The 13618-nt window shown below is 42.4% G+C and overlaps 1 protein-coding gene across 1 annotated transcript in view; it reads right to left on the bottom strand.

The window, feature by feature from the left end:
- Positions 1-13618, bottom strand: part of LOC122556134 (interleukin-1 receptor accessory protein-like) — a 104110-nt gene that overhangs the window by 20647 nt on the left and 69845 nt on the right. The window lies entirely within an intron of this gene.

Raw genomic sequence — 13618 nt, 5'->3', positions numbered from 1 at the left:
ACTTATCAAGGACCCGCAGTAACTGTTTCTTGAGTAGGCTCCACATTTCATCCCCTGCAGTTTCCTTCCCCATCCTATGCATCCTAAAGCTTGCCTAATCGCATTATAATTGCCTTTTCCCCAGTTATACCTCTTTCCCTGCAGGATATGCCTATTCCTGCCCATTGTTATTGTAAACATAACCAAATTATGGTCACCATCACCAAAGTGCTCATCTACCTCCAAATCTAACATGACTCTCAATAATCTGTCAAACAACAAGGACACAAATAACCATATCAACAAAAAGATTTCTTCTTACCTGTGTAACAAAAGTCACTGTTTGACACTTGAAAAGCAAGTAATTAATCAGAGATGAATTATATTGGATTTTGTTTTGGTAAGAAGGTAAGGAATTGGGTATTGCAAATATTTCTCTCATTAATAATATAACTTAGTATTAGCCAACAAAGCCTGGCCTTCTCCAGTGCATCTCCAGTTGCAGTTTGAATATTGCCTCAGGACCACAGGAATAGCCATTGATGAAAGGCTGGGAGTTAAATCAAACAGACTCTAGTAATTCAGCAAATAGCCAACAGTCTGTTTAAGTAATCTCTCTTACACCACAAGTCTATTTAAGTGGGAGACTTAAATAGACTTGTCTGGTCAAAAGTGTAATAACTTCCTCCAAAAAAACCATGGCTTTGTCCCCAGCAAAATGCAACAAATGGAGAAGAGTCTTCCAACATAAACTATGCATGATATGAGAGGAGTTCTCCCTAACATCCTGGACAATAGTTATACCTTTAACACAATGAAGAAATCTCAGATGCTTGTCATTATCACATTGCTCCATGTTGAAAATTGGTTTCTGTTTTTGCTTACACTTTAAAAGTACTTCATTGACTGGGAAGTGCTTTGGGACATGCTGGATCCAAATATAAACTCTGTCAGGAGTATACAACCTTTATCCTAATTAATACCAAATCCCATTCATCCATGACTCCTGCTTATACGGGCTTCCAATTCATCAAGAACTCAGTTTTATCCTGTTTTGTTCCATTATCAGGGACATGGCCTTCAGCAACATGGGCTCTAAAATCTGGAATTCCCACCGTTATTCTTTCAGATTCTACTTCCCTTCATTCAAGATGTTCGTTTAAAACCTCTCTGTTTGAATTACACTTTTGATCACCTGACCAACATTAAAAGTACTTCATTACTTCATTGCTTCTAGCCGTCAGTTTGCTTGTCCCAGCAGCGCCACCAGGAGCAATGGCAATTGCTGGAATTACAAGCAGTCTCTGAAGATGACCCTATGCTGTGGGCAAGTTCTAGGTCTTGCTCAGACCAGGGACTCAGTGAGTGGGTGCAGGTCCAGGATAGGTAGGGTATGGGTAGGGAGGAGGGAGTGAAATATATCTGCGGAGTGGTGCTTTGTCTGACCAGAATGCAACCACCCACTGATCCAGACACAAGGCTTATCAGGTTTTACTGGATGAGGTAAAAACAATGACTGCAGATGCTGGAAACCAGATTCTGGATTAGTGGTGCTGGAAGAGCACAGCAGTTCAGGCAGCATCCAAGGAGCTTTGAAATTGACATTTCGGGCAAAAGCCCTTCATCAGGAATAAAGGCAGTGAGCCTGAAGCGTGAAGAGATAAGCTAGAGGAGGGTGGGGGTGGGGGTGGGGAGAACTGGATACTTGGTGCTGGCCTCTCACAGTATGTGCAAAGTACCCAATGCAGCACCAGTGCCCCCTGTGGTGTTCCATTGTTCTGCATTTGATTATGTATGCCTGTTTACTATTGATGCTCATTGTGCTGGATTGGTGGAGCCTGGGTTAATGTTAAGTGAACAAAACTGGAGAAAGAGTTTGAAGCACAGAGAAGACATTTTAAAGCACTATAAATAAAACCCACATCACTTCTGCAAAACATAAAACACCCATGCAATCTGCCCCTAGGGGAAAGTAAAATTCTAGCCTTGGTGACAAATTTAATTTAATTGCTCTAATGAAATATCTTTGGTTATGTTAGGACATTAAAGGAGCAGGATGACTACAAAACCAACAGTAACCTGACAAGTCACTTCCAAGAGCACTTTCCAAATCCATGGCAACTACCATTGTAGACATGGGCAGCAAATACATGGAAATGCCATGACCTGCACATTCCCCTCCAAGCCACTCACTATCCCAACTTGGAAATATATTGCCATTCCTTCATCCTTGCTGGATCAAAATCCCAGAATTCTCTCCGTAACTGCATTGTGGGTGCCCCTACAATCAATGGACTGCAGTATTCAGGAAGCTGGCCAATCTTCTCAAAGGCAATGAGGAGGCAATAACCTGGTGATATTATTGATAGACTATTAATCAATAGACCCATATAATGTCCTCGAGATGTGGATTCAAATCATGTGTGGAATTTGAATTCAATTTTAAAAAGAATCTGGAATTAAAGGGCCTTATGATATCCATTAAACTATTGCTGATTGTTGGGAAAAACGCATGTGGTTCATTAATGTCCTTCAGGGAAGGAAACTGGTCTGGTCAATATGTGGCTGCAGACCCACAGCACTGACTTGTAACTGCCCTCTGGACTATTAGAGATAGGCAGTAAATGCTGGTCTTGCCAGCCATGCCCATATCCCGTAAATGAATAAAAACAATTCAGTAATAGACAGTAAATGCTGGTCCAGCTAGCAACACCCACAGCCCATGAAATAGCGCTGTTGAAAGGAGTAATTGAAGCTAAAGATGAGCTCTTCCAATGAAGGAGTGTGTTTGAAATGGAGCTTACACATTAACAATCCTTACATTCTTTCATCTCAACCCTTCCTGTCATCAGTCCCTCTGCAGGGGATTCCGCTGGGCAAAACTGCATGACTCAATTTTTTTCTATTCTTTTTCTCTCTCTCTCTCTCTGCCGTATCCTTGCTGTTCTTTTAGCCAAAGTTATTTCATACCTTGGATTGGACAGTTTTTTCACTTTCTGCCCCAACAAGCTCTCGGCTGCAAATTCCATGTTTAAGTGAGGAGAGATAGAGAAAATAAAGGGAAATCTGTGTTTGTCCAGAGCCTTATCGTGTCCAGAAACATTCCTTAAGTGCTTCACATAGAGAATGATTTACCATGAAGGACAGTTACTGTTGCTATTTGGATAAACGTGGCAACAATGTTTTGCACAGCTGGATCCCACAAACACAGGAGCATAGGAGGTAGGAGCAGAAAGAGGCCATTCAGCCCTTTCAATCTATTCCATCAGTCAGTAAGATCATGGTTGATCTGACTGTGGTCTGAGCTCCATTTTCTTGTCAGTGTCTCATAACTCTACACTCTGTCATCACTCAATCTTAGCTGGAAATGTGTTGCTGGAAAAGCGCAGCAGTCAGGCAGCATCCAGGGAACAGGAGAATCGACGTTTCCCTGGATGCTGCCTGACCTGCTGCGCTTTTCCAGCAACACATTTCCAGCTCTGATCTCCAGCATCTGCAGACCTCACTTTCTCATCACTCAATCTTACTCAGCCTTGAACATATTTAATAAACTAATCTCCACTGCTGTAATATAATTCCACAGACTGCTGATACTCTGACAGGAAATTATTCTCATCACCTGAAAAGTGAAGCCTCTGAGGAAATATCCTCCCTTTATCTGCACAATCAAGTTCCATCAGAATCTTCACTAAGACCACCTCCTGTTCTCCTGAACTTGAGAAGATTCTGACAGATAAGATATACATGCATTTGGAAAAACAAGGTTTAATTCAGAGCAGTCAGCATAGCTTTGTGCATGGGAGATCATGCCTCACAAATTTTTTAGAGTTCTTTGATGAAGTGAACAGGAAGGTTGACAAGGGCAGGGTGATGGATGTAACCTATATGGACTTCAGTAAGGTCTTTGATAAGGTTCCACATGGTAGGCTGCTCTGGAAAATTAGATTGCATGGATTCCCGGGAGAGCTGGCAATTTGGATACATTGATTGGAGGAAGAAAAGCATAATAGTGGAAGGATGCTTGTTGGACTGGAGGCCTGTGACCAGTGGAGTGCCTCGGGTGTCGGTGCTGGGCCCATTGCTGTTTATTATCTATATCAATGATTTGGATGAGAATGTACAAGGCATGATTGGTAAGTTTGCAGATGACACTAAAATAGATGGTATCGTGGACAGTGAGGAAGGTTATCAGATATTGCAGCAGGACCTTGATCAGCTGGGGAAGTGGGCTGGGAAATGGCTAATGGAGTTTAATATAGATAAGTGTGAGGTCTTGCATATTGGAAAGTCAAACCAAGGTAGGAGTTTCATGGTGGAGAAAGTGAGGATCGCAGATGCTGGAGATCAGAATCGAGTGTGTAGTGCTGGAAAAGCACAGCAGGTCAGGCAGCATTCAAGGAGCAGGAGAATCATTTCAAGCATTAGTCCTTCCTCAGGAAATTTCCTGGTGATTGGTAGGTCCTTAAGGAGTGTAGTGGAACAGAGAGACCTTGGAGTTCAGGTGCACGGTTCTCTGAAAGTGGAATCATGGGTAGACAGGGCAATGAAGAAGGCTTTTGGCACACTGTCCTTCATCAGTCGAGGTATTGAGGATCGAAGGCGGGAAGTTATGTTGCAGTTATACAGGATATTGGTGAGGCCACACTTAGAGTATTGTGTTCACTTTTGGTCACCTTGCTATAGGAAGGGTGTTATTAAACTAGAAAGAGTGCAGAAGAAATTTACAAGGATGCTGCCAGGACTCAATGGTCTGAGTTATAGGGAGAGGTTGGACAAGCTAGGACTTTTTTTCTTTAGAACACAGGAGACCGAGGGGTGGATCTTATAAGTGTATATGATCATGTGAGGCATGGATAGAGTGAATGTACTCAGTCTTTTTCCCATGATTCGGGAATCGAAGATGAGAAGGCATCAGCTTAAGATTAGAGGGGAAAGAATAAAAGGGAACCTGAGGGACAACATTTTTCCACAGAGGGTGGGACACATATGGAATAATGTGCCAGTGAAAGTGGTTGAGGCAGGTACATTAGCAACATTTAAAAGGCATTTGGACAAATACAGTACATGGATAGGGAAGGATTTGAAAGATATGGGCCAAGTGCATGGAAATGGTGTTAGTGTAGGTGGACATTTTTTGGTTGGCATGGACCAGTTTGTGCTAAAGGGCCTGTCTCCATGCTGTAGGACTCTATGACTCTAACTCCAATAAGTATAGACCCGACCTACTCAATCTTTCTTCGCATGATAAATCCTTCATCCCAGAAATGAGACAAGTGCATTTTGAACTATTCTAATCACAATTATATTCTTTCTGAAATAAAGAGACAAACATTGTACACTCTACTCCACATGTGGTTTCACTGAGCTGCAGTATAACATACATACTTCTAAATTCCATTATCCTAGCAACAGAGACCAACATTCCATCTCTTTGCTGCTATGTCTGTGAAATTATGTACTATATATTTTCAAAAGACACTAATCTCTCCTTAAATGAAAAGATGGCTCTCAGGAGTCACATGAATATTTGAAGTTGATTTAGGAAAAACGGACAAGCTAATATGTTTTTTCAGCATTAACTCAAAATGAAAATATTTAGAACTTGTTTAACCCTTGAAGCACACAACGGTTCCTCTTAAAGTTTGAGAATTCAAAGCTTCTGAGAAAATGAGTAAACTGGATAGGCCCAATTAGGAATATCAGTATAATTTGCTGTGTGGAATTGATGATTCACCAAAAGTTAACATGACAACTAACTTAAGTTTCAGAGTGTAGAAAACAATCTGTGTGATGCCATTTTAAGCAGAATATCAAGGGGAATCCTGAGAGGTATTATCAGAGAAAGTGTTCCTCAACAGGCAGAAAGGATAAAGGCAAACCACTAACGACTCCTCCATTGAACAATACCAAACAGGACGACAAGCTATAATGCCATAACTGTGAAATAAAGGAGTGGTTGCTTTCTGCTAAAACCTCGTCAGGTCCACACACCCCCACCAACCCAACCTCCACTCCCGGCACTCCCTCGTCAGGTCCACACCTCCCACCAACCCAACCTTCACTCCTGGCATCTTCCCCTGCAACCGCAAGAAATGCAAAAATTGTGCCCACACCTCCCCCCTCACCTCCCACCAAGGCCCCAATGGATCCTTCCATATCCGTCGCAAATTTACCTAAACCTCCACACACATCATTTACTGTATCTGCTGCACCCGATGTGGTCTCCTCTACATTGGGGGGGGACAGGCTGCCTACTTGCAGAACGTTTCAGGGAACACCTCTGGGACACCCGCACCAACCAACCCAACTGCCCTGTGGCTGAACACTTTAACTCCCCCTCTCACTCCGCCAAGGACATGCAGGTCCTTGGCCTCCTCCATCGCCAGACCCTGGCCACACGACACCTGGAAGAAGAGCGCCTCATATTCCGCCTAGGTACCCTCCAACCACACAGGATGAATGTAGATTTCTCCAGCTTCCTCATTTCCCCTCCCCCCACCTTTTTATCTCAGCCCGATTGGCACACCAGCCTTATTCCTGAAGAAGGGCTTATGCTCGAAACGTCGATTCTCCTGCTCCTCGGATGCTGCCTGGCCTGCTGTGTTTTTCCAGCACCACATTTTTCAACTCTGGTACTCCAGCATCTGCAGTCCTCACTTTCTCCTGCTAAAACCTGTTTGGTTCAGTCCAACTGTGGGAAAGCCTTCATCAACTCAGCTATAGAACCTATCATGGATATTGAAATCAGACTTTAATTTTGTAACCTCCTTCTCTTCAAACAAGTAACAGGCCGGCAATAATAATAAACTGATTTTACTTGCATCTTTGTAGGTATCTTTAATCAAAAATTACTTTTAACATTATGATCTGTACTTTAGCTAATATTACATTTTATTATTATTGCTATTGTGTAATAAACCACCCTCTGGTTTTGTTAAAGACTAAAGCTTTGCTGCTGATTATTTTTAAACAGGAACAATTTAAAAAAAGCTTGATCAATGCACAGTTCATTGACCAGCCTGAGGACATTTCCATTGTGGTCATTACATTTCTGAATTAGTTGCTATATCTATACACTTTTTTTTGTTATTTGTGTGTCAGTTCACTCCTTCTGTATCACCAAGTTCTGTAATCTCTCTCCATTTAATTAATATGCTATTTTACTATTCTTCCCACCAAAGTGAACAGTTTCATACATTCCCACTTCATAGCCTGCTGCCAAAATTTTGACCACTCGAAACCAATCTATATCCCTTTATCCCCTCTTGACAACTTGTTTTTCTACTTGCACTGACGTTTTCAGCAGATTTAACAAATGTGTATTTGGTGCTTTCATTCAAGTCAATGTTGTAGATTGGAAAATGTTGAGACACCAGAACCAATCATGGGTGGCATGGTGGCTCAGTGGTTAGCACTGCTGCCTCACAGCGCCAGGGACCCGGGCTCAATTCCTGCCTTGAGTGACTGTCTGTGTGGAGTTTGCACATTCTCCCCATGTCTGCGTGGGTTTCCTCCAGGTGCTCTGGTTTCCTCCCACAACCCAAAGATGTGCAGGTCAGGTGAATTGGCCATGCTAAATTTCCCATGGTGTTCAGGGATGTGTAGGTTAGGTGCATTAGTCAGGGGTAAATATAGGATTGGGGAATTGGTATGAGTGGGTTTCTCTTCAGAGGGTTGGTGTGGACTTCTTGGGCCACAGGGCCTGTCTACATACTGTAGTGAATCTAATCTAATCAATCACTGTGGCATTCTGAGAGTTTACTAACCCAAAAAATGCTTACTTAGCCATATTCTTTGCTTCCTCTTCATGACCTAATTCTTAATCTATGCTAATATGTACCCTCTGCACAATGAAATTTTGTTTTGTTAATTAATCTTTTGTGAGGTTTGAAAAGCATTTTTAAAATCTTGTATCCACATCAACTAGTTCCACTTTGTTGACCTTGATTGTTACTCCCTCAAAAAAATCTAACAAATTAGTTAAACATGATTTCCCTTTCACAAAGCCATTTTCACTCCACCTGCCATAATCCCAGTCTTCTCTTTCCTATGTTGTATCTAATAGCCAACGAGTGATAGAGAATAGACAACCAGAGAGTCTTAAAAAGACACTTGTCTCAATTAGCAAGGTGTTGTTTAATTCATAATACCAATTGTTCCAATTAGTACTAACTAGTTAAGTATAATTACAATTAACTGGCACCATCTGTCTCTATCAGGACTTTGTGCAGAGCTGACTATTTCTACATGAGAGGTTGCATGATATCATGTTGGATGGAACTAGTGCAACTTATTGAGAGCCATTTCCATATACAACAATCCCATTATGGTTTTCTGTTTTATAAATTTGTTAATAATTGATTTTAGTAATTTCCCAATGTCAGATCTCTTGGCTAATTGGCATTAAGTTACTGCATTCTGTTTCCACCCATTTTCAAATAATGCTGTTAATTTTGCTCCTTCCCAGTCTACAAAATGTGGTTCAGCTGATCAGCTTTTTGTAGTGTTCATTGAGAAACAAACATCACATCGTTAGGATGATGAGGAGGCCATTTAACCCATCCACTCTATTCTGACACTTACTTGGGTCATGACCAATCAATACCTCAATTTTATTCACTTATCTTTGCTCCTTATCCATTCCCAAATGAATGTACCTTTGCTCTAAGCTCCAGCTCATTTCACTGTTCACAATTCTTTAGGGAAAAAGAGATCCAGATTACCATCTGTGTGTGAAGGAGAGCTTCATAACACTATCACTGCAAAGCTGACTCTGAAGTTAGGAATATCCCCTTGCTCTTGATTTGTATGCCAAAAGCAATTGTAGATTTGTGCAGCATCAAATTTGTATGCAGGATTCTTCTTTAAAATAAGACATAGGAGTGGAAGCAAGGCCATTCAGTCTATTGAGTTCACTCTGCCATTTAATTATGGCTGATGGGTGTTTCAATTCCACTTACCTGCACTCTCCCCGTAGCCCTTAATTCCTTGCAAGATCAAGAATTTATCAATCTCTACCTTGAAGGCACCCAATGTCCCTGCCTCCACTGCACTCCATGGCAATGAATTCTCTCTGACTGAAGAAATAGCTCCTCATTTCCGTTAAATTGTACAAGGGATCTCTTTTAGCTACAATAGAAAACAGGCAGGAAGCCTTAACTTAATGTATTACCCAAGGATAACGGCTCCAGGCAGGACTGCAGCACTCAGTACTGCATCAGGACCATTGAGGGTGGTGAGAGTGGCAACCATTGAGCCACAGCTGGCTCTGGAGAATTGGAGCATGACGTTAGATTTAGAAGAGTGTAGATATCTTACACGATTTTGGGCTTCGTGGAGTTTACAGAGATGGGAAGGGAGAGGGCCAAAGAAGGGTATAAAACATGGATGAAATCCTTAAGTCTATGGCATTATCAAACTGAGAACTAGTAGGGAGACTATACAAGACATTGGTGAGACCACATCTGGAGCACTATGTACTGTATTGGTTTTCTTATTAAAAGGAATAATGGAAATGTATTGAAAGCAGATGGTTTACTAGACTCTTATATGAAATATGTGGGATAAAGTGAGGAATGTAGATGCTGGAGATCAGAGTCGAAAAGTGCTGTGCTGGAAAAGCACAGCAAGTCAGGCAGCCTCCGAGGTGCAGGAGAGTTGACATTTCGGGCATTAAGAGATAAATAGTGGGTGGGTGTAGGGCTAGGGGGAAGGTAGCTGGGAATGTGCTATGTAGATGCAGGTGGGGTTTGATGGTGATAGGTCAGAGCAGAGGGTGGAGCGGATAGGTGGGAAGGAAGATGCACAAGTAGGATAGTTCAAGAGGCCAGTGCCGAGTTGGAGGGTTGGATCTGGGATGAAGTGGGGGAGGGGAGATGAGGAAACTGGTGAAATTGACATTGATGCTGTGTGATTGGAGGGTCCCAAGGCGGAAGATGAGGCGTTCTTCCTCCAGACTTCGGGTGGCTAGGATTTGGCGGTAGACGAGGCCAGTCCGTGCATGTCCTTGATGAAGTGGGAGGGGGAGTTGAAGTGGTCAGCCACAGGGCAGTGGTGGTGTTTTGTGTCCAGAGATGTTTCCTAAAACGTTCCGTGAGTTGGTGCCCTGTCTCCCCAAATGTTGAGGAGAGCACATCGAGAGCAATGGACGCAGCAGATGAGGTGTTTGGATGTGCAGGAAAATCTCTGCAGGATGTGGAAGGATCCTTTGGTGCCTTGGATGGAGGTGAGGGGAGGCAGTGTGGAAAGGTTACACAGCCTAGGCTTCCATCCACTGCAGTTTAGAAGATTCAGAGCTGACTTGTTTGAAACATACAAGCTCCTGAGTGCCTTGACAAGGTTAAGGTGGATAGGATGTTTTCCTTTGTGGGAAAATTTAGAACTAGGGATCACTGTTCAAGGTTTTGTGGAAAGATCTGTAATTCAAATGCCGGTCGTCGTGGTTGTGGGTGTGTTCGCTGAGCTGGGAAGTTGATTTGCAGACGTTTCATTCCCTGTCTAGTTGACATCTTTAGTGCTTTCGAGCTTCCTGTGAAGAGCTGCTGTATTGTCTCTTCTGGGATTTATTTGGGTCTGTTTCTGCTACTTCTGGTTGCCGGTTCCAGTTTGTTCATTATAATGGCTGGTATATTGAGTCTACATCAATGTGCTTGTTTATGGAGTCTATGTCTGAGTGCTATGCTTCTAGAAATTCTCCGATGTCGAGGATCCAGTGTTGGACTGGGGTGGACAAAATTAAAAATCACAAAACACCAGGTTATAGTCCAACAGGTTTAATTGGAGGCACTAGCTTTCAGAGCACTGCTCCTTCATCCACCTGATGAAGGAGCAGCACTCTGAAAGTTAATGCTTCCAAATAAACCTGTTAGACCATAATCTGGTAATGTGTGATTTTTAACTTAGAAATTCTTTGGCTGTCCTCTGTTTAGCTTGCCCTATGATCGTTATATTGTCCCAGTCGAATCTGTGGTCCTTGTCATCTGTATGTATGGCCAGTAGGGACAGCTAGTCATGGTGTTTAGTGGCTAGTTGGTGTTTGCTAGCTGTCTGTCTATTTGTCCTGTATAGTGTTTCATGCAATCTTTGCATGGATTCTTGTAAATTACATTACTCTTGCACATGATGGGTATCGGGCCTTTTGTCCTAGTGAGTTGTTGTCTGGGCGTCGCTGTTGGTTTATGGGCTGATCATGAATCCTAGTGGTCAGAGAAGTCTGGCTATCAGTTCTGAGACGTTTTTTATGTTAGGTAGCGTGGCTAGTGAGTTAGTTCATGGCAAAACCTTGTCACATTGTTTGTCTGTTAAGCATCTGTGGATGAAGTTGTGGGGATATCCATTCTTGGTGAATACTCTGTAGAGGTGTTCTTCTTCCCTTCGCAGATCAGGAATGTTGCAATGTGTTGTAGCCCTTTTGAACAGGGTCCTAAAGCAGCATCTCTCGTGTGTGTCTGGTTGTCTGCTGTTGTAGTTCAGGACCTGATCAGTGTGTATGGCTTTCAGGTACAATTTTGTGGTGCATTCATCATTCTGTGTTCTTTGTACCATCACATCCAGGAATGGGAGCTAATTGTTGGTTTTGTCCTTTTTCGTAAATCTGATCCCTGTGAGTATGATGTTGATAATCCAGTCTGTGTTCCCGATTTCTGTTCATCTACGTATCTGATCCAGAGTTTGGGCTGGATTTGTGGGAGGGCTGTTTGTTCCAATCTTTGCATTACTGCTTCTGCTATTGTGATATTAAAGAGTTAATTTGCTCTGCTGATCTGCAAGAAATTGAAAGCCCTGGGGATTAGGGTGGTGTGTCTTTATCTTATAGGTGGAATGTGGGAGGTTTACATTCCCATCCCTTACCATTCAGGGATGATTTATATTTTCATCCCCTATTTAGAAATCAATAACAACATTACAGTTTGAATTTGACTACTCCCCTATGGTTACAAAAAAAATACATTGTCACCAGATCTGGCCATTAAGGGATGATTTGCATTACATTGTTTCTGGAGATGAGGTGGTCACTGCATTATGTCTTGAATGACATGATTGTGAGGGAGATGGCTGGCGGATGTCTTGTGGGCATTATTGACTGTGATGTAAAGACTTTGTATAAAGGAAGGACTTTTTCCTTTGTTCAGGGGGAGCCTTTGCCATGACCCTGTATGCCCTGCGAGGTCTATGTTAAAGGTTCCTCCAGAGAAATACCCCTGGACACGCCTTGCAAGCATGGTGAGGAGTGTTCAGAGTTTCTCCAAAGCTTGTATTGTACTATGCTTAATAAATTTTGCTTGTTCACAGAGATGTTGGCATGTTGCAGTTGCATCAAGTGTGTAAAGGATCTCAGTAAAAAAAAGAACCTAACACCATGAGCCTAGAGATTGGTGAGCCCACTGGTGTGCCATTGATCTGTTCATATATTTGGTTGTTGAATGTAAAGTGTGTCTTCAAGTACAGGCCTAGTAGTTTGTGCATGTGGTCCTTGTTGATAGCTTCCCTATCGTGTCGTATGTTCTTCCTGTCTAGGAGGTTAGTTATTGTTTCTCTGGCTAGAGTTTTGTCAATTGAAGTGAACAGTGCCGTTACAGCAAATGAGACCATTGCTTCGTCCTTGTCGATGTTTATGTTTTTGATGTTGTCTAGGAATTCTTGTGATGATTGTATGGAGTGTTTGGATCCGCTGATAAAATGTTTTTTTTTGCTGATGTTCTTTTGCCAGTTTCTGTGATGGTGTTCCTGGGAGTGCCACAATGGGTCTAAGTGGTTTGTCTGGTTTGTGTAATCTGTAAAATCTTGGGGTGTTGTTCCTTTCTGGTTTCATCCTTTGTAGGTCAATCCTGGTTATTAGTCCTTTTTTTTGAAGGTTCTGAAGTGTGTTGCTTGTTCTATTGGTTTGCTGTGGCATGGGGTCACACTCCCCCTGTAGGTAAGTGTCAGTATCTGCAAGTAGTTTCTCTGCTTTCTGAATATATTCAGTCTTGTCCATGATAATCATCCACTGGTACTATGATTATGTTCTTGTCATTTTTGTGTGTTTTGGGCTTCTCTCTCTTTGGTGTTGAGGTTATTTGTTTGTCTTATCTTTGTTCGTAAGGGTGCAGTGGTTTGTTTGACTGTATGCTGTGTCTCTTCAGTTAGTCGGTTAGTTCTGAGTGTACACTCTAGTGCAGCTAGGAAGTCTGTTGTTTTCACGTCTCTATGGTTGTAGTTGAGTCCCTTGGCCAGTACAGCTTTTTCTATGCCTGTAAGCTGTCTGTTGGAGTGCTTTCTTACCCAGGTGTCTGTCGTGTTGCTCTCTCTGCTGTTGGTTAGCTTAGTTATTTTTCAACTGAGTTACTGTTTCAAAATAAAGAGTCATCCATTTGAGACTTAGGAGATTAGGAGAATATTATCTCACAGAGCATCTTGAATCTTTGGAGCACTCTGCCTGTAAAAGTGGTGGAAGCAAAGTCCTTGAATGTCATTAAGGCAGAGTTGGAGAGATTCTTGGTAAGCAAACGGGTGAAAAAATAATGGGGTAGGAACATGGAGCCATCAGATCAGCCATCATCTTACCAAGTGGTGAAGCAGCATCAAGAGGCTGAGTGGGCCAATTCTGCTCCTAATTTGTATGTTGCTAGGTCAGGAAGCCACATGTAGGGTGATAAAT

Source organism: Chiloscyllium plagiosum, chromosome 13 (assembly GCF_004010195.1).
Source record: "Chiloscyllium plagiosum isolate BGI_BamShark_2017 chromosome 13, ASM401019v2, whole genome shotgun sequence".
Lineage (NCBI taxonomy): Eukaryota > Metazoa > Chordata > Chondrichthyes > Orectolobiformes > Hemiscylliidae > Chiloscyllium > Chiloscyllium plagiosum.
The sequence above is the reverse complement of the archived record's forward strand: the minus strand, read 5'-3'. Positions and strand labels throughout refer to the sequence as shown.